The 22,745-nt window shown below is 38.0% G+C and overlaps 1 protein-coding gene and 1 pseudogene across 1 annotated transcript in view; both read right to left on the bottom strand.

Annotated features, from left to right (window-relative positions):
- Positions 1-10,631, bottom strand: part of LOC104868939 (myeloid leukemia factor 1) — a 52,205-nt gene extending 41,574 nt beyond the window's left edge. Inside the window, exon 1 of the mRNA XM_033759690.1 lies at positions 10,529-10,631. The gene's annotated coding sequence lies outside the window, so the exon portion shown is untranslated. The remainder of the gene's footprint in view (positions 1-10,528) is intronic.
- Positions 6,984-22,745, bottom strand: part of LOC104868935 — a 17,208-nt pseudogene continuing 1,446 nt past the window's right edge.

The following is a 22,745-nucleotide window of genomic DNA, read 5'->3' on the forward strand; positions in this document are numbered from 1 at the left end:
CCTGATACAAAAGCCACTTCATAAACAGTACCCGTTGCCACTATTTGTAAGTAGAATATTTACTCTTTCTCAAAAGTTGCTCATTCTATCATTCTTGAAACTCCTGAATCAAAATCACCTGATCACCTGGAATCTGGGTTAGGCATGAAACTCAGCAGTAGAGTACACAGTTAACAGTCACGAAGTGGTAGATTTAAACCCCAGCACCAAAATAAATAAATAAATAAATAAAAATAAAAAAGTCATCTGGGCTCTAAGCTCACCAATCTTAGCATCACCAAAAATGGAATAACAAGACATAGTGTATTGCAAGATGCAGTAAGTACATCATTCCACCTGTAAAAATGTTTGTATCAAATTTCTAAAAAATTGAACTTACTCACCTTTGAAACTAACTCCCATGTAGAGTATAGAAGAACAAATGCTACATCAAGGGAAGAAGTCAGCCATATAAAAAGAGAGGGTCTTTTTTTTACAAAGTCCTCCAAGTATGGTTCCTTGCATCTTCAACCCCAGAACTTCAACATCAGCTAGGAACATAGACTCTCAGCCTTACTGCAGATTTAGTGAGTCAGAATCTGTGTTTCAGCAAGATCCATAGGCAAGGAACTCATTATGCAATTAAAGTTACAAAAGGTCCGCTTTCTCTACATATCAATGTCATAAAGACAATGGAGAATTAAGAGGCACAGTATCACAGTATCTATACACAAAGTATGCATAGTTTTCATGTGGGCAGATTTATATAAGCCAACAATAAAAAGACATTTTGTAGACAATCAGGGAAATCAGAATATGGATTGAGTATCAGTATCACAGAATTATTTTGGGGGGTAGGACATGCCATAGTGATTAGGTAAAAATCGAAAAATGCATGCCTCAGATGCACACTTAACTATCTTCTAGTGAAATAACCTGGTATCTGGACTTACTTTAAACTATATAGGGAAGTCTCCCCTGCCTGCACAGCCATCACTCCAGCAAGGAAGGTGAGACCTGGGATGGCCGCTCTGAGAAAACTTCCCAAACAGAGGGGAAAAATTCGACATACAGATAAGTGAGGTATACAGAACTCCAACTAGCCATGATCAAAAAAAAAATCTACACCTAGACATATACTAATCAAGATCCCAGAAACCCAACAGAAAAACAAAATACTACAAGCAGTAAGAGAAAAGAAACAAATCACATGCAAAGGAAAGCCCATCAAAATCACAGCAGACTTTTCAACACAAACCATCAGGTCAAGGAGAGGCTGGAATGAGGTATTGTAAGTCCTAAAAGAAAACAACCTCCACCTAGACTAATGTATCCTGCAAAACTCTCTTTCAAAATGGATGGGGAAATAAGATACTTCCATGACAAAGAACACTTGAGAAACTTCATGAATACCAAACCAGCACTACAAGAAAAATTCTAAACAATATGCTAGAAAAGAACAATGAAAGTCACAACTTCATGAGGCCCCACAGAGCAAATCAAATAGGAAAGGCAAGAAACTAAAAGGAGAGGGGGAACAAGTAAAAAGAGTCAACAAAAGGACAATAACACGACAATAATAAGTCAATACATATCAGTTATAACCATCAATGTCAATGGCCTCAATTCACCAATCAAGAGAAATAGCCTGGCAGAATGGATTAAGAAGCAAAATCCAACAACATGTTGTATACAAGAAACACACCTAGTGCAAAAAGAAGCCCATAGACTGAGAGTGAAAGGATGGAAAACAATTCTCCATGTGACAGGAGCCCAGAAGAAAGCAGGGGTAGCAATCTTAGTCACAGACAAAGTCAATTTCACACTAAAACTGATTAAGAGAGACAAAGGCCACTCCATCCTTGTAAAGGGAACAATTCAAGAGGAAGAGATGACAATCGTAAACATATATACACCAAATATTAATGCCCCCAACTATATAAAATAAGTATTAAGTAATGTGAGAAACCAAATAACATGAACACAATTGGAGTAGGGGATCTAAATACCCTACTACCACAACTAGATCATCTAGGCGAAGAATAAACAACAAAATGCTAAAACTGAACCAAGCTTTTGAACATATGGACTTAATAGATGTCTATAGAGTGTTCCACCCCACAAAATCAGAATATACATTCTTTTTTGCTGCGCATGGGTCATTCTCCAAGATAGACCACATACTAGCTCACAGAACAAGTCTGAATAAATGCAAAGGAATCAAAGTTATTCCCTGTACATTATCAGATCATAGTGCAATCAAGCTGGAGATCAATAGCATAAGAAACTATAGGAACTTCACAAACACATGGAAATTGAACAACACTCTCCTGAACAATCAATGGGTCACAGAGGAAATTAAAGAAGAAATTAGACATTTTTTGCAAATAAATGATAATGCCTATACAACATACAGGAATCCATGGGATACAATGAAAGCAGTTCTACGTGGAAAATTCACAGCACTGAATGCCCACACTAGGAAAACAGAGTGAGCTCAAATAAACAACCTAACGATGAATCTTAAGACTCCTAGAAAAACAAGAGCAAGAAAAACCCAAAGCTCGAACAAGAGGAAATTATAAAGATTAGAGCAGAAATCAATGCAATGGAAACTAAGAAAATGATATAAAAAAATTAATGAATTGAAGAGTTGGTTTTTTGAAAGAATAAATAAAATTGATAAACCCTTAGTTAGCCTTATCAAAAAAAAGGAAAGAAAAGGCTCAGATCCATGCAATTAGGAATGAAAAAGGTAAAATCACAACAGATCCAACAGAAATCCAGAGGATAGTCAATACCTTACTTTGAGAACCTGTACTCTAGTAAAATGGAAAACACAGGAGAAATGGACAGATTTCTAGATACCTATGAATCACCAATGTTGAACGAAGAAGATAAAAACATTTTAAATACCCCAATTACAATCAGTGAAATTGAAAATGTAATTCAAAGTTTACCAACAAAGAAAAGCCCAGGTCCTGATGGATTCACTGCTGAATTTTACAAGACATTTGAGAAGAACTACTGCCACTACTCTTTAAACTTTTCAATGAAATTGAAAAGGAAGCAACACTTCCAAATTCATTCCTGGAAGCAAGTATCACTTTGACTCCCAAACCAGGGAAAGACCCAACTAAAAGACAGAACTAAAAGACAGGCCAATCTCCTAATGAATACAGATGAAAAAATCCTGAATAAGATACTAGCAAACAGAATAAAGAGGATCATCAAGAAGATTATACATCCTGACCAAGTCAGATTTATACCAAGGATGCAAGGATGGTTCAACATATGTAAATCAATAAATGTAATACACTATATTAACAGAGTCAAGGACAAAAACCACATGCTCCTCTCAATAGATGCAGAAAAAGCATTTGACAAAACTCAACACCCATTCGTAATAAAAGCCCTGCAAAAAATTGGGAATATATGGTTGATATCCCAACTTAATAAAGGCTATCTATGAAAAACCAACAACTAACATCATATTGAATGGCCAAAAACTGAAAACCTTCATGTTAAAATCAGGAACAAGACAAGGATGCCCACTATCACCACTCCTCTTCAATATAGTTCTGGAAACATTAGCCACAGCAATTAGACAAGAGAAAGAAATTAAAGCAATAAAGATAGGAAAGGAAGAAGTTAAACTGTCATTATTTGCTGGTGACATGATACTCTACATTGAAGACCCAAAAAATTCCACCAAAGACTTCTAGACTTCACTGACACTTTTAGCAGAGTAGCTGGATACAAGGTCAACATTCAAAAATCAACAGCCTTCTTGTACGCAAAAAAACAGACTCACTGAGAGAGAAATCAGGGAAACACAATTCCTTTCACAATAGCACCCCAAAAGTGAAGTATCTAGGAATCAATCTAACAAAGAAGCAAAAGACCTCTACAATGAAAATGACAGCACTCTGAAAAAAAGAGATTGAAGAGGCTATAAGAAATTGGAAAGATATCCCCTGCTCCTCGGTAGGAAGAATCAACATAGTGAAAATGGCCACAGAACCAAAACTGCTATACAAATTCAATGCAATGCCAAATGAAATTCCAACACTATACTTCAAAGAACTAGAAAGAAAAATCCAAAAATTAATTTGGAACCAGAAGAGATCTAGAATAGTAAAAGCCATCCTAGGCAACAGAGACATGGCAGCCCGTATAACAATTCCCAATTTGAAACTATACTACAAAGCCACTGTGATAAAAACAGCATGGTACTGGCAAAGAAACAGACCTGGGGATCAGTGGAACAGACTGGAAGACACAAAAACAACTCTAGATGTACTCAGCTACCTCATCTTTGACAAAAGAGCTGCCAGTCCCCACTGGAGGAAAGATAGCCTCTCTAATAAATGGTGTTGGAAAAACTGGATCTCCACCTGCCAAAGATCAAATCCAGACCCTTATCTCTCACCATGCACTAAATTAAAATCCAAGTGGACTGAAGATCTAAATATTAAAACAGAAACACTAAAGTTGCTGGAAGATAAGTTAGGCAGAACCCTGGAAGACATTGGCATAGGGAAAGACTTTATGAACAAATCCTCAGTAGCACAGGAACTAACACAAAGAATCAACAACTGGAATCTCATCTTATTAAAAAGCTCTGCCCTGCAAAAGAAACCATCAACAGAACCAAGAGACAGCCTACAATATGGGAAAAAAATGTTTACCAGCTGCTTCTCAAAGCACTTTTATCTAGAATATATAAAGAACTCAACACAATCAGCCCCCACAAATATAAAGACCCAATTGAAAAATGGGCATCTGAAATGAACAGACATTTCTCAGACAAAGAAGTAAAAGCAGCAGGTAAATATATGAAAACACGTTCCACATCACTGGTCACTGGAGAGATGCAGATGAAAACAATACTGAGATTCCACATCACCCCACAAAGAATGGCTGCTATCAAGAAATCAAGCAAGGGCAGGGATGTGGGGAGAAAGGAACCTTTCTCCGTTGTTGGTGGGAGTGCAGACTGGTGCAACCACTACGGAAAACAATGTGGAGATACCTCAAAGAGCTGGGACTAGAGGTTCCATTTGACCCAACATAGCTCTGCTGGGTATCTTTCCAAAAGAATTAAAAGAATCCTATCACAGTGACATATGTGCACCTATGTTTACAGCAGCACAGTTTGTAATAGCTAAAACTTGGAAACAGCCCATTTGCTCATCAGTTGGAAACTGGATAAAGATGTGGTTTTTCTATAAAATGGAACACTACTCAGCCATAAAGAATGAGAAATTAAGAATCACTCATAGGAAAATGGATACATTTTCAGGATATACTCTTAAGTGAAATAAATAAGTCACACAAGTGTAAATACGGAATAGATACTCTGGTGTGAAAAGCTATAATAGTACACAAGTTCTTAATGGGATAATTAACAATGTGAAATAGGAAGAAAAGGGCTAAAGAAGTAGGGAAAATGAGAAGGGTAGGGGAAACGGAATAAGAGAACAGAAAAAAATATGAGAAAATGAAAAAATGGAAATAAAGTGTTTGTAAATGGGACGGGGAGGAGGGAATGAGGGGAGGGCAGGGACAAGGGGAAAAAATGAGAATCAAGACCTGTCATGTAAAGGTACAAGATCCCAGTAATGAATGTAACTGTACTGTATACCTAGGATGTACCAATTAACTCCATAAAAAGAGAAAAAGAAAAAAAAAATTCCTCGATTGTAAAAGTAACAGATCAATGTAGCAAATTAGGAAAATAAAACCCTATCGTTGTAACCCTACCACTCAAAGGAACTACAATTGGGTGTTATTTCTTTCAGTATTTTGTCTACTATATAATGTATAATTGGAATATATGGTATTTCAAATTATAGTAAAAGATGCACTGCCATTAATCTACCTCAAAATACAACCCCCTCACTTCAATCACACATATTACATTGTTCTTGTCACTTTCTGAAGCAGTTCTGGAAGTCTTCTTGCTTGTCTCTAGTTATACAGTCATGGTTGCCTCAATGTCCACAATCAATTCTAAATGATTACCTTTCATGGTCATTTTAACACTGGCAAAGAGTCAGAAGTCACATGGTGCCTGATCCAGTGAATAAGGTGGGTGAGGACAGACCAAATTTTTATGAGCCTGTCTTTCCACCGGCACTCAGCAGCAGCATTCACTGAAGTTTTGATCGTACCTCATAACGATATCAAAGAGGACTCTAGAATCGCTTCACAAAGAATATTGTGCTCAAAGTAAGGGAGTGTGTTCTGAGGAAGATTAGCAGCAATTTGTCTTTTACTGTAATAATCTTTTGTTTACAGGCAACCCACTTTTGAGATCCCCTTCTGTCTCTTAGAAGCGATCTCTCAATAAATTCTTCTTACTCTTAAAAAAATAATAATCTGTCTAAACACTCACTGTATATTCTGATCACACCTCATACACAAGGAATTGAGTTTCAGATATATACATGCCTATGTATTTTTTGAATAACTTTGTTAGAGACTGTATTTCATCTTTATCTTTTGCTGACCTAATATATGGTATAATAACTATATGTGACATTAAAAATTCTTCTAAAACATGATTTTGATGACTTACTACATGGATGTGTAGGAATATATTTAATCATTTCCCTACTCTGGGATATTTATTAACATAATAAATAAAAAACTGCCATAAAAACTACCTCACCTTCTAAACAAAGGGAAAATATCTGTGAGAATGGAAGGGTCAGTCAGTCCAGCACAGGAACTCAGGGCAAAGGCCTTCCCTACAACAAATTAAAAAGCTCTCTGTCTCAGAAGGCAATTTAAGCCCAATTCATTTTCATTCTTACATTTTAAGTATCGATACTCATCTTCTTAAACTTTAGGAAACATGATTTTTTTTCACAATAGTTCCAAACTTAATCATTTGGTCTTGAAATTTAAGAAAAAGATTACTTTCTTAAAAATCCAAACCCAATAATTTAAAATAAAACACTAATATTTATGATTTTCAAAAAATGACAATTTTTTTCTTAATACTTAGTACGAGCAAGCTTCATTTCTTCCCTTTGTCTTATAGAGTAATTTAGGTTTCCACCTAAAAAACAAACACAGTCTTTTCATTGTAACATCAAGAAAAATTTAGCCAGGCACAAACATTTGCATAGATGTATCTTTTTTAAGTACTAGAAAGGCTATGAAAGATGAGAAAAAAATACAATTCTTACATAATATAAATAATCACTCAATTTAATTCTTTAAGTTTGGAATTATATATTGCTTCAAGTTTCATTAACCAGAATATTGTACAGTAGACCCCTGAAATTTATAGGGGTTATGTTCCTAGAGCACCTGCATACTGTAAAAACTTTGAATTTCAGATATGGCCAGACAAATGCCTAAAAATGTCCATTTTTACAGTTTAAACCCTACAAATGCTATGTCTCCCACACAGTTATGTGATTTAATTTAATAAAATACTGTATTAATAAAGCCTTAGAAGGTACAGAGTGTTTCGGCAGGATCTCAGGAGTTTAGGAAATCTGGAGACAGCCTCACAAGGTATAGCAACCTCTTATGATGCCGGGAATGCTGGCGCACTTGATCAAGATGGGTTACAAGGCAGCAAAAAGCAGCAAAGAGAACTAAATAATGCCCTCAGGCTGGCTATTTGAAAACCACCCACCAAAAAGCAATTGAGGAAGGTACTGATGGTTTCCAGGAAACTGCAGGACTTCAATGAGCAATTATTAGGGTCTAAGGAAAAATCCTCAAATGACTGAGGCCATAAACTTTCACCCACAACTCTGGGAGGTGGGGTGGGTATACTGCATTAACATTCAATAACAGTGAAAATTAAGAGAAATTTAAGGAAAAAGCCTAAAATTTAATCACCATGTAGCTCATCTTCAGCTAAGTTATACAGTATCCTCTAACAGCAAGATGTTAGAAAAAATAATAAAGGCAATCTCAAAATCTTAACAAAGAACAACAGATTAATGCATATACTAGTATTAGTTTAAAAAATTTGTAATTTCTAATTCTAAACCAGATATTTTCAACCTTAAAATACAAACTGCAAATATACATCTGCCAGCCTATTTTTTTCAAAATAAAGAATAAGAGCTGGGCATGATGGCCTATGATTGTAATTCCAGCAATCTGGGAGGCTGAGGCAAGAGTATCTCAAGTTGAAGCCTAGTCCAGGCAACTAAACACGACCTTATCTCAAAATAAAAAATAAAAAAAGACTTGAGGATGTAATCCAGTGGAAAGTCTCTGGGTTCAATCCCCAGTGCTCCACTCACCAAAAACAGTGTACATTTTAAGTTATTTTTAGGTTATTTTTTTAAATGCTGTATTTCCTTATGCTAATATAGTAATAAAATCTAAAATTTTATATTACAAACCTCAAACTGACTTGGCCAGAACACAAAAAGTAATTCACTGATAAAAGTGCCACTAGGAATTAAAAAAAAAAAAAAGAGCTTTTTAAAAATATATATTTCTTCTCAATTACTCCTGTTATCATAATTACAAAGTGAAGTTTAGACAAAAAACAAATCTTTATTAACTGGCAATTATAGATAATACTATTCACATTATTTTATTTCCAAAAGCACTAGAATTAAGTTAGGCCCTTTTCTCCATGGGAAATGGCTACCACCGCAGGGTCAGAAACACAGGCTGAGACTCCTACAGGCTACAGCTCAAGGGAGCCCACTTGCCCACAGGCATCCCCACCTCTAGCGCTCCCTAAGTGCTGGTCCTTCCGAGCACTTTCCCAAACTCCTGCTGACTACCTGACTGAAGTTTATTATTCTATAAAATTCTAAACAGTAGTCCTGGGAGACTACTGAGAAACCAGGGAACGGCAGTACTTCCTGTCAGCTGATTACTTTTGATCATCTTAGGGATTTTTCTGGTATCAACAGTAATGATTACATAATAACAAAAGACCAGACCTAAACAGTAGTCCTCTGGGGATTTTATTTCTAAAAGTACCATGTCCACTGTACAAATGAATACCCAGACATTAAAACATAGTTATTAGACTCTCATCACACCACAGGCAGTAAAGATCTCCAGTGTCAGTGCTTGGCTTTTTCCCTTACCAAGTGAGGCACACTGTTTAATTTACTTTAAGTTAATCTGGCATAAAGTTTTTGTTTGTTTGTTTCTTTCTTTCTTGGTTTCTTTGTACCAGGGATGGAACTCGGGACCTTGCCCTTGCAAGAGGCAGGCAGTAGCACCACTGAGCTAAAGCCCTGTCCCACAAAAAGTATTTTTAAATGGCATAGTGTTTTGTTTGACAGAAATGTATGCTAAACTATGGACTGAAATTAATCTTCATGTTGCATGTTGCACCAAAAAAAAGACAAAAACATATTGAGGATATACTCCTAAGTGAAATAAATAAGTCACACATGTGTAAATACCGAATAATTTCACTGGTGTGAAAAACTATAATGGTACATAAGATCCTAATGATATAATTGACAATGTGAAATAGGAAGAAAAGGGCTAAAGGAGTAGGGGAAATGGAAAGGGTAGGGGAAAGGTAATAAGGGAACAGAAAAAAAAAGTGAGAAAATGAAAAAAAGGAAATAAAGTATTTGTAATTAGAGAAGGGAGGAGGGGGCAAAGGGAGAGCAGGAACAAGGGGAAAAATGAGAACCAAGACCTGTCATGTAAAGGTACAAGATCCCAATGATGAATGGAACTGTACTGCATACCTAAAATGTACCAGTAAACTCAATGAGGGAAAAAAAAAAAAAGACAAAGACATTTCATGACTTAATGTTCTGAATTCTTAAATGACTCCCATTTAATAACAAATGAATTGGGCCAGGGATTTAGCTCAGTGGCATCGCGCCTGCCTCACAAGTGCAAGGTACTGAGTGCAATCCCCCATGCCAAAAAAATGACTTATTTTCTAAACTTGATGGCTTATTTCTAAAATTAAGAAATATTAAAATGAATTCAGAGGTATTCATCATAAGCAATGATCTGCAAATACCACACTTCAAGTATACACAGTCTTCTTACAAATGCAAACAAAACTTCTAAAAAATTATTGCTGTAATTTATTTTAAAAATACCGATTTATCTTTTAGTTCGACAATTTCCTAGTACCTCCTATTTTTAACCAAAGCACAGCTAAAAATTAAGTAGCAGACTACAAATAAAAGCAATGAATAAACCATAGTCACACCTAAATCACACCGACCTCTACACGTGCACACTAAGGACATACTCAGGACCCTCCAAATTGTTTCACTTTAAAGAGGAAATTTTCTTAAAAGCATAAATACTCAACACAGAGCATAAGATGATCCTACGGCTGCTTTTGCAAATATAAATCTCCTGAAAAAAAAATGTTCGAATCTTCGGTGAGCTGACCATAAAGACACCAGCTGTAAAAGTCTGACACACAGACTAAGAATTAGGCAAATCTAAGTAATGATGCCTCAGTGACGTGTCTTGGAGAAAAGGGGAGGACAATGACAATTCGAACCTAATCGTACACATCAAGCTATGTTAAAAGAAGCTAAATGTTGCTTCATGGCATACTCACCAGAAACACAGGAAATGAAAGAAACTTCTAAAACAAATATCCCCGAGTATCCAATATCATGCCAGCAATAATAGAAATGATTGCTAACCCAAGATTCTGAATGGACTGCATGCTGCAATTTAAAAAGTACAAAAGCACATTTCATTTTCAAAAGTCCTCACATAGAAATTAACACATCACTACACATCTTAGTATATTTACTAGCGTCAAGATGTTTTAATCAGAGATAGCTTGAGACGGGTTTTATTTCCTATCTTATGACTATTTCTGCTCCTAGACTGTCTGCTCAAAGGTAAGGGAGCTTGCCTTCTATGTGAAATCAGCACTCAGTACCTAATCCTGCTGAATGAAAGAAAGACTATGTGGATATCACCCTCAGGTGCAGCTGCCTTTCAGAGTCAGGGAGGGACTCAATTTCTCACCAGGAAGTCCTCGGACACATGGGTAGGGAACAGTAACATCAGCAATTACCTCTTAAGAGATTAGCCTAATCTAGCTCTCTTGGGAGGCCTAGAGCTGCTGTTGTCACTGTGGCACACTGAAGAGATTAACTTTTCAAGATATCGCCAGGTTCGTAGCTGTCCCAGAAACCTGAAGACAGATAGCTAGTTTCAGGAGACTGGAAAATATTTATGATCCACCACATAAATACTATACTTACAAGCCATATGCAGTTCCCAGTTGATGTTCAGGAACTAAAAATGCCACCATTGGCCACAAGGCACAGGCAAGCAATGAACAGGAAGAGTCCCAGGAGACACTACAGAGAGCAAGCCGGAAAGGTCAAAGTTTTATATTAGCCAAAAGGTGATTTTAATCACTAATCAATGAAGATTAATAAAATGAATGCAATTAACTAAAATATAAAAATGTAGGCAAATTTTATTAGGATTAGATTGAAACTCACATTCAAAATATACAACAACAAAAAAAAGTCTTGGCCTCTGTATTAAGACTACCCTTCTCAGTAGGGGAAAGGTAATAACGGTAAAGAAACAAACGTGAGAAAATGACAAGGTGGAAATAAAGTGTTTGTAAATGGGGAGGGGAGGAGGGGGTGAAGGGAGGGCAGGGATGAGGGGAAAAAATGAGAACCAAGACCTGTCACATAAAGGTACATGAGCCCAATAACGAATGCAACTGCACTGTATACCTCAAATGTACCAATAAACTCAATTTAAAAAAAAAAAAGACTACCCTTCTCATGACAAGGTGCACACTGTCTTAACCACTTTATTTGTCATCCTGTATCACATCACATGCATATTATAACAAATTGAGGCCCCGAAAGCAAAGACCACACAAGAAAAAGTTAATTTGCAAAAAGTTCTCATGAATGGTTTGAGAAAGCCAATTTTCCATCATTATTATTTGCCGGGGCAGGGGGTGGGGATCAAACTCAGTTCCTTGTGCTTGCAAAGCAGGCGGCGGAACCACTGAGTCAAATCCCCGGCCGCTTCCATTATTTATTAGGGATAATAAATTAAACAATCAAGGAAACACACCAGTAGTCTATTCTCTTGCTTCTAGGTCATCAACTCAACTGAAAGGCAGAGCAGAGCACCCACTACCACCACTATCAGTTGTCAAACAACATCTAACGGTGGCATTTTTTCATTTAAAAAAACACTTTGATGATTTAAGTCGGAGTAAGCCTCACTGACAGCTATCACATAAGCAAATATTAAAAGAATGTCTGTGCCCAACACTGGCAAGGAAAACAGACTCATCTGTGTGTTACTGGTGAAGTTATGTAGGAAGTTACTGGAAAAACTTCACGATGTTAACTGCATAAAGCCTGTGCTACAGCACTTCTACTCTAGAACCAGGACTGTTCCTCTAAGAGTAATTCTCCAGAAAGTCTCACCAAGTGCATAAACAGTTATGTTCAAAATGTTCTTTTATTAATAGGCAAAGAATGCAGCACTTCAGCTTATGGTCTTAAAGATGACGTTCTGAAGAATAAGAAGAGACTTGGTGAATTTATTATCAATTTTTTTTTAGCTACTCAGACTGAAAGACAAGCAAATGCATATTGGGCCAATCGATTTTCTGCCACTTTTGATGGAAGGACTTTTCAATGAACTTCAGAAAAATAAAAAGAATTAGCATCCTGGCTTTCATAAGGCTACTTTATTTCAAATTCTACTTCAGCACTGAGGCTGCCCTAAAATAAGGCCAATGAAATTAAAGAAATTTTATGGATTAATAATTTATAGTAATTTTTTTTGCTGAAATTGAAATCAAGTCACTCTTTCCCCGCTGTCAAAGCACTGCCACCTGAATTTAATGACCACACATCCTGACAGCAGACTTGACAGAGTCCTTACTGAAGCCCTGACCCCTCAACAGGTGTCACGACAGACATCACCATTGCAATCCAAGGGCTCCACATTGTGAATGCCAGCATCATGCGGGACATGAGAGTGGTGGTTACTGCACATAGAACCCAGATGATGCTCTTCCCTGTTTTGTCCACCAAGAGCCCAAAAACTGGGGACATAGGAGCTGATAGGACATATACAACACTGCCCAGAAAATATGTATGAAAGCTAATAAAATGCAAGGCAAACAGAAATAAATATCAAGCAAGTTCCTAAAAACATTAAGCAAAGCAAGCCCTAACGTAAACATTCTTCTAAATGATAATCAGAAAATAAAATATAAAAAGTAGCCCAAGACTTCTTGTTTTCCATTAATAAAAACATGGACACTCAAGAGTCAAGTACCGATACTGTACAGTCCTGGTCTCACACTGAATACTGGGCTCACACACATCTGTCTTTCTGCCTCTTACAACATTTGCTTATAAAGACTCATAATAAATAAAAAGAAAAGTGAATACATTAGAAAAAATACTGTTTTTAGAAAAAAAATGCCAACTAAAAATGAATAAAAGTAACCAGAGTTACATAAACTTTTTTTGATGCTATTTTCCCACCTTATTTGATATTCAAGCAATCTACTAAAGCATAATAATTTATATAAATATTTCACTGACTCAAACATAATGCCTATTCCTCCCTTTTACATAGAAACAGTACCCACAATTTCTCAGAAAACCAAACTTACTACTGCAAGGAATTAAGACTGCTTTTTTTGTGAAAGCAATACTACAAAGGCTCTTTGCTAAGTAATAAATAGAATTCTTGTCCCAAATTACATAAAATGACAGCATAAATTTAAAGATTATACATTTACATCTCCACAAATGCACTTGCACTCACACACTACTATTTAAGCCACTGCTAAAGAAAAAAAAGAGAGAGAAGTAGAAGAAAAAGCAAAGAATTTGCTTTGAGCCTGAACTTAAGGTTGGAAGGATTGCAGCTCCAGTTTTCAAATGGAGATGCAACTAGTCACAGTGCACCAACATGTGGTTTCCATTTGCAGTAAGAAGCCTCCTCACCAAAGAATACAGAGGAAATAAAAAGAATACTAGTCCAGAATCTACTGTTGAATCAAAAATTCTTATGAATTATTTCTTCAAAAAATAGAAGTATCAAAGCAATAGTAAAACTTAGGCTAAAAAAAAAATCCACTATATACCAGAATATAAAATAATTCCTAGGTAAATATAAACTATAACCAGACAAGAAAGATTTACTGCTTTAAAAAAAAAAAAAACTGTCTAGGGCTGGGGATTTAGCTCAGTGGTTCCAGCACATGCCTCACAAGCACAAGGACCCAAATTCGACCCCTGGTACCAAAAAAACCAAAACTGCCATTTACATGATTGAGTGCTCATTATCATTTAGTCAAGAAAAGTGGAATGCTAGAAAATACTTACTTCCCAAGTCCAAGAAAGGGAACACCACAACATAATAGCCAACACAAGTGATAAATAATCAGCCAGAGGGGTAAGGGGAAGTACTTTATATCCGTCAATTTCATGACTTCACCTTAGAGAAGAAAAGGAAGACACTATCAGCATAATTTCACCTATGTAAGGAGCTTCACCCATACTCAAGATTTTGTTTTTCTTTTTTTTTTTTTTGATACCGGGGATCGAGCTCAGGTCCTTGTGCTTGCAAGGCAGGCGGCAGAGCCACTGAGCTAAATCCCCAGTCCAAGATTTTCCTAATCATGTGATTAGCCGTTACTATTCAGTTTTTATAAATACTACTCTAGAGAACTACATACATATCATCTCTGGGATAAATTAAAAAACATGTCTAAGAAAAATCAGAAGCTAAGTGGGACTGAACATCCCACTCCCTTTGGGAAACCATAATTATTTTGTAAATATAAAAAGTACAAGAAAATATAAATTCTGTCCAAAAAGTTTACAGGGAAAAATGTACCCATACACTTAAACAAGTGGAAAGAAATGTGAAAGTGTATTTAGCCCCACCATGTTACAAAACTGTATTAGGAACTTGCTATAAATTCTCTTTAAAAGGCCATAGTTACTCAAAATCCCACTCCTCTTTCATTTAGACTTACCTGTTTTTCCTTGTTCTTTATGAAGAATTCTCTCCGCTCTCTGATCCAAGTAAGCAAGAGCCAAGGCACAGATTAGTGAAAGAACACAGGTTATGCCCCCTAAACAAAAAAGGAGATTTTTAAAAACAAAACCAGACTAGAGGTTCCTGAAAACATATTATAGAAACAGCAGAGACACAGCAACTGAAAGGAAGGCACCCTAAAGATGTGAGCAAGGAAATCCAACAGTTACCAACCGAGACAGAGAAGAGTAACAGCACAGGGCAAATTCTCAACAAACAGCTCCTATTATTGCACTATTTCCCAGTACAAAGTTGGAGATGAAAAGGACTATAACCAACTAGTTTTGTAAAGCACAACAGAGTAGGGAAACCTGATCGATCACTCACTCGTTAGGAAATCAGTTTTCATTTGATGGATGCCAGGAAAAAATTTAAACACAGTCTGATGCTGCAACCACCCTATCACCCTTCTTGAGTCTGTAATCTACGCTCTAGAGCCCCAAGGCCACACCCTCCCAAAGCACAGCTCTCCCCAGCTCTCCTCCTTATGAGGTCAGCATCTCTCACCAATGTGCATCTCAGCTCATCAAAGCCATCAAAATAGTGAATAAAGTTCACACTTCTGGAGAAGAAATATAGAAAACTTAGTAAAATATACAAATGTCTTTATCTTCAATTGTCTAACATATTATGGTCCAGTGGAACTGAAGTCAGAACATATTGGTTTGACTGCTGAAACAAACAAGCTCAATGATCTTGGACACAGAGCATAACCTCTCCGGGGTTCAATCCCCCTGTGTAAAATGACAGGCTTTGACTTGTGATGGCAAGGAGCTTTTCTGGCTCTACAAATCTTTAAATTCTAAAATTCTCCTCTGTGAGAGAAATTAGATGGAATTTTGAAGGGTATTTGAAAATAAAATTTTAATGAAGGCAGTGGAATTGAGAAAGAGGGTTTGGAAAAGGGACTTGGGATATCTTTGCCTGTTGGACTGATCACCTCTCTGCTGTCCTCTCTCTATCTGGCAGCATATGCCAAAAAATTAAGAGAGATCCATCTCTGCAGGTCCCAAGTAAGAAGCCACACACACATTACAGAGCTTGGGTAGACAAATCCACTGCTGCAGAAAGGCATGAGAGCTAAATCCAGAGAACTTCACATGCTACTCAATGACCCACCCAGCCAGTGCCACCGAGCCTTGCTGTAGAGAACTTAGAGACATGAGGGATTAACCCAACATTGGTCAAAGGCCCAAAATTTTCCAGAAAAGAAAACTGAGACACAGGTTCTTGTCCAAGGTGACAGAACTGGTTTGAGGCAGCACTAGAACCCAAGATTCCTGACTCCCAAATCAGGCGATTCTCAACCATCTTATGTCACATCTGACTTCCACGCAATCTGAGCTCACTACCAACTGACTTTGTTGGAGGAAACAAAGAGGGGGAAAAGTTCTTCCTGCTGTGATAGACTATTGAAACCTTACAGGAATAAATTCCTACTTGCTCTGAGTTTTACACACTTTACTTCATTGACTATGTAAGACACAGATGATAACACTGAAGTGACAAGGAAGAACAGTATCCTCCATTTTAAGAAAGTGGAAGTTAAAATACCAACAAATACATGAATAATAATTTCTCGATTAAACGCCCAGTAGTGGGGCAAAACCATAACCACAGTGCTCTGACACCAACTCCTGGGTTCTCTCCTCTCTCCCCACAGTATCTCCAAGACAAGATTTCAGAAGAGACAAGATCTGGGACATGAGGTTTCACTCACCAATCAACAGTGTAGCCCCAAGGGTTGTGGGACCAGCAGAAGCCAAAGAAGCTTCACTCTTGGAATACAGCCACCCCATGAAGTTCATGTTTACTGTACTTCCCTAGTAATGAAAAAAATCAACAATTTTCAATTATTCATAGCTGTGTCTTGTTAAAAAAATGATTTATGATACCTTAGAGAAATAAGTGTAATTAGGATCCAGACTACACAGGGGGTAATTTTTTTTAAAGGTATATGGAAAAATCTGACATACTAAGAAAAAGCCATACATAAGATTAATATAACAAAAAATATCAACTAAATAGAAAACGCTATCCAAAAAAACAAACCAAACAAAGCAAAAATGAAACACAAGTTATAAAATTCAGAGTTCCTAAGATGAAAATATACCAGTAGTTTAGAAAAAGCACAGCTTTTCCTGGTACTGAGGTCTGAATTAATGAAAAAAAATCTTCCTTTGAATATCTTTACATAAACAGTGAAAAGCACAGTGGATACTACCCTCATACACTCAGCAATTGTTGTACCACTTGCCAGTCACTATGACAGGTGTTGAGAATATAATAAAAAACAGAAGTGAAAAAACACCTAAGTTTTGTAAAGCTTTCCATATTTTAATAAAACAAATAGGCAACACATTAAAAAGTGACAAAATGCATCCAAAAATAAGGAAAAACATAAATCAAGGTAGAATATAAAACTGGGCAAGAAGGCCTCACTGAGAACGCGAATTCGGAGTAAAACTTAAAGGAAGAGAGCTGGAAGGATGCCTGAGGATGAGAGGCCGGCAGGAGAGCAGCCCACACACAGGCGGAGGAGGGCAGAGACTCGGACTGGTACATGAAGAGCGGGAAAGAGATGAGGTCCCCAGAGACCGGTCGGGAGAAGAGCTGTGGGGAACAATAAGGACTTCAGCCTTTGCTTCTGTGTGAGGATTTGGGAAGAGTGGCACAGCCCAACCACACTTTGAAAGGCTTGGTACAGCTTCTGTATTAAACAGGGACCGAACACAGGGGCAGAGGAGAAGCAAGGGCACCATCAGGGCTCTGCAGCAAGAACCCAGCAGAGAGACGACGGGTCTGGTAGACCCGGGGAGTCAGCAGCAGACATGGTTAAATATGGTCAGGTATGGACATATTCTAACAGTACAGCTAACAGGACCTGCTAGTGGAAGATATGCAGGTCAGATGGGGAAGAAAGTGGAACTCGGGACCACACCAAGGTCTTTGCCTGAACAATAGCAAGAAAAAAAAGCTATCATTAACCGAGGATAAGAAAACTACAGCAGACACTGGCTTAGGGACAGTGAGAAGAATATGCAGAGCCGGATGTGAGATATGTTTGGCTTTCTATGCCTATGAGTCAGACAAGTAGAAATGTCATGTAGGTGGCTGCCTATATGGGTGTGGAATGAAGGGAAAGGCCCAGACAAGTGACACAGATTCAGGAGCAAGGCAATGTTCTTTAAACTTCAAAACCACACAAGATCACCAAAGCAGTGAGTACAAAAAGAAAAAATGATATCCAGAGACCATGTCTTGGGGCATGATCCTTTACTTACAGGTTGAGAAGAATGAGTTGCAGTCACCAAGAGGTAGAGAACAGGTGGAGAGAAAGGTCAGAAGAAGACTGTAAGACTCTGTCCTGAAACTCAAGAAACCAAGCAAGAGGAAATGTGAGGTGTACTCAATGCTGACACTTACTGTCTGCTGCTAGGAAGACTGATACATAATCCCAACCTTAACAATATTCTCACAGCTATGGATATTTTTTACAAAATGGTAGCAAATGACATTACTCATCTAAGAAATAAGGTGAATAAAGACCTGCTGGAAACTTTCTTTGCTATCACTGAAAATATAAGCTCCTCAAAAACAGTGATGCTGCCTTAATAATCTTTTAAATCTCGGCCGGGGATTTAGCTCAGTGGTTCTGCTGCCTGCCTCGCAAGCACAAGGACCCAAGTTCAATCCCAAGTACCAAAATAATAATAATAAAGAAGAAAAGAAGAAGAAGAAGAAGAAGAAGAAGAAAGAAGAAGAAGAAGAAGAAGAAGAAGAAGAAGAAGAATCTTTTAAATCTTAAATATCTAACATGACCTGGCTTAGCAAGTACTTTGTTAGTACTTGCTTATAAAAATAATAAGTTTAAAATTAACAAACTGTGAAAGAAAATCAAAAGCATACTAGACCTCCAACCCCAGGTAAGACATGAATAAAAAGAAAAGTGAGAAGTGCACTGTCCAATGGTGGTGTTATAATAACAGTTCAAGCATCTCAACTCAAACAAGCTCACAGCTCAGGCAACAGGAAAACCAAGGGAAGATAAATCCCAAACACCTCTGTGATCATTCTACTGGTGCTCAGGAAACAAGAGAAACACATAAGGATGGAGGTTCAACAAGCAAGTATTTCTCAAGTACTTATGGAATATTTGCTAAGCCGGCTTCTGTAACAGAATGGCTCTCAAACTTTTAGATCACATAACTCTTTCATTTCATGTCATCTTACCCAGACCCTGAACACACCACATCTAAAGGTGCCCTGGCTGAAGCAGAGGGAGTGCATGAGATCAGCTCGCTCCCCTTCCTCAAGTCTCCGGGCCACCTCCACAGCTCTCAACCTCCATCCAGAACCCTCAACAATTCCCTTCTAGAAAGTTAGAGCTCCTCAGAATGCAGCTCATTAAGAACTTGACGAGCACTAGTAATCACAATGGAGTAACTGAGCATGAGGCTGGATCAGCTAATCTTATTTTCTTCTTTCAGAAGTCATCAGTCAACTAAATCCACAAACTCCACAAAAACCTGACTTGCATAAGACACACAGGAAGCATCTCAGAATATCTTTGTAGAGGGCCAGGGATTTAGCTCAGTGGTTCCGCCATCTGCCTCACAAGTGCAAGGACCCAAGTTTGATTCCCAGTATCCCCCCAAAAAAGGCATGGGAATTTAGCTCGGGAGGCTGAGGCAGGAGGATCGCTGTGAATTCAAGAGCAGCCTGGGATACATAGTGAGTTCCAGGACAGTCTCAACTACATAGTGAGACTCTATACTAGTTCAAAGAATTACAAATTAAAATACCTTTTACATGTTTCCTTTTAAATTGATAAAATGACTTTTTAAAAAAGTAGTAACAGCTGTAGTACCAAAGCTACAATAAAAAAGATGCTTTCGTAAACCATGAATAGGGCTGGGAATATGTTTCAACAGCCCTCAGAAACTCTGGCCCAATAATAATCGGAAGGCTGGGAATATGTCAACAGCCCTCAGAAACTCTGGCCCAATAATAATCGGAGATATGGGTAAGTTTTATAGCAACAATGTCAAGCTATACCACTATTGAAAAGTTAACACCTACATGTACAAACCATAGAAATGCTCACCTGTGAAATGCTACGTTAAGAAAATTTTAGGGTCCAGGGATTTAGCTTAGTGGTTCCACTGCCTGCTTTGTGAGCATGAGGACCTGAATTCAATCCCCAGTACCAAAAAAAAAATTTTTTTTATACTGGATTTGTTTTTCCCTAGGAGTATGTTATGTCTTCATGCCATTATTAGTCTCAAAAAGCTTGATATTTTTTTAAAGGCAAAGGTTATTTGTTTTAATTCTCTTTTATAGGATTTTATGCAGAAAAGACCAAATGGGACAGGCAAAATACCTTACAGGGTGCATTCATAAAAATGTAATGTTGTCCCCTGGGTATCCTCTAGAAGCCAAACCTAAAACCCGTGGACATCTCTGGGCTCCAAACACCAGGAGCACTGACTAACTGAGGTAAGTCCAGAAGGGCATGAGCAAAGTGGTTAGGGAGCCAGAATGCATGCTATATGTCTTAGACAACCACAGGCAATGAACTTCTGATCAAGAGCTAAAGAACTGTCATCAAACAAGCAGTGTGCTACTGTTGCAGAGGAGAGGAAGGAAAAGTTAAATACAAGAGGCTAAGTGGGGGAACAATCAGCAAATCTACTTGCGAAGGAGGTTGCACCTCTACATCAGATTGAAGTCCATAAAGTTTATTGAAGTACATGGCTGCCTCATCAGAGTGAGCGTCTCGTCACAGGAAATGTTCAAGCAGAACATGGATGGCCATGGGAGGGGGCTTCATAGAAAGCACACCAAAAACAGGTAGGAAACTGACAACCCAAGCTCAGATTCGTTGAACTGATACATTTTAACTCTGCTATTCTAGACTACTTACTAAAATAAGGAAACACCTTACTTAAAATTAAGCAGACAATATATTCTAGAGAAATATATAAGAATCACATAAGTAATTTATCATAAGTGTGCCCAAGGTACACAGTTCTACCTGTGGCTTCCTATTTGGCCCCAGTAGCCTCATCACCATACTTACAATTCTAGCCATGCTGAGCTGGATTTCAAACACCAGGTTTAATTCTTCGCCTTTAAACCAACTCACAGCATATGTATTCTGGGCAACTGCTAAGGACTCTCCACCAATTCTAAAAACAGTAAAAGAAAGAAAAGTCACAGCTTTTAAAGAAATACCAATTAGTTAGCAATTATTTTTGGTGGGGTACCAGGGATCGAACTTGGGCTCTTGTGCTTGCAAGGGAGGCAGCGGAACCACTGAGCCAAACCCCCTGCCCAGAAATTTTTGACATTCCCCCTACCAAGAGGTATGGATGCTCTGTGAATCTAGGGTTTTGTGCTACTCCAACTAGCAGAAGCATATACAATAGTCTTATGGTGGAAGTGACACTGTGTGGTCCCAACATTGGGCCATTAAAGATGGCATCTGTTTTTCCACACCAACACTCATGCTTGCAGCCCTAAGCCACCTTGTAAAGCCAACTATCCCCATGCTATGAGAAACCAAGCCATACAAGAGGCCGCATCTGAGTGCTCTAGTCAGCAGGACTAATCTTCCAAGAATCCCAGCCCAAGTGATAAACATCTAGGTCAACCAACTTCCAGATGATTCCAGACCCCAGCCTTCCATGAATCTTCCCTGCTATGCCCCAGACATCAGGGCACAGATCAGCCGTGCATACTGACCACATACAAATTTCTGACCCACAAAGCCCACAGGCATAATGAAATGACTGTTTTACATTGAAAAGTATTAAGAGTAATTTTATATACTGCTATAACCTCGGTAGGCAATAAAAGGAGTCTGGGTTATTTTACTACCATTCAGCCTATAGAAAACATTGATGAGTGGGGAGCCCACACTCTGTAAAAACATAAAAATTCACACTTCTGAGGCCAATACCCAAAGCTTTCCATCACTCAACCCTAAATTCATTTTCCACATTTAACATTTTGCTACCTCCCAGGTTTTACTTTTCCTCAGATAAGCTTCCACTTGGGGCCTGTATGTAGTTAGGAGCTTAATCTTCTCCACATATCCTAAAATTCAGATGTCTTCACCACTCTGTCCTAGTTCAAAATTATTTTCCTTATTAATCCAAATCCCACTTCATCCATGAGGTCATTTCTAACCACATTTCAGTCTCTGATCCCTTTCATGCTTTGATATGCATTTTGCTTCCTTCTTCCTTGCTTGTCATGCATGGCAGTCAAGTGCTCTACCACCAAGCTACATTCCTTGCCCCTTTGGACTTTAATTTGAAACAGAGTTCAGCTAAATTGCCTAAGGCCATCTTTGAACTGTGACCCCCTGCCTCAGCCTCTTACATAGCTGGGATTACAGGCATGAGATATCATGCCTCGTAAGGAATATTTTTAAATTAAGGACAAAAGAAGTTTCTGTCAAGAATCTCCCTCAGGGAAGAAAGCCTAAGGCTGGACTTCAAACAGAGAGGTCAGCATATAGAATCTGTGCTCCTTTCCTTCAACTCTTCATCAGAGAGCAAAAGTGATCACCTATGGGAAAGACAATGAATGGTTTCTTTTGTTTTGTTTTGGTACTGGGGATTGAACTCAGGTCCTTGTTCTTTCAAGGAAGGCCACCGAACAGCTGAGCTAAATCCCCAGCCCAATTAATGGTTTTTAAA

This window comes from Fukomys damarensis, unplaced genomic scaffold (genome assembly GCF_012274545.1).
Source record: "Fukomys damarensis isolate Sample0158 unplaced genomic scaffold, DMR_v1.0_HiC HiC_scaffold_37, whole genome shotgun sequence".
NCBI classification, from domain to species: Eukaryota; Metazoa; Chordata; class Mammalia; order Rodentia; family Bathyergidae; genus Fukomys; species Fukomys damarensis.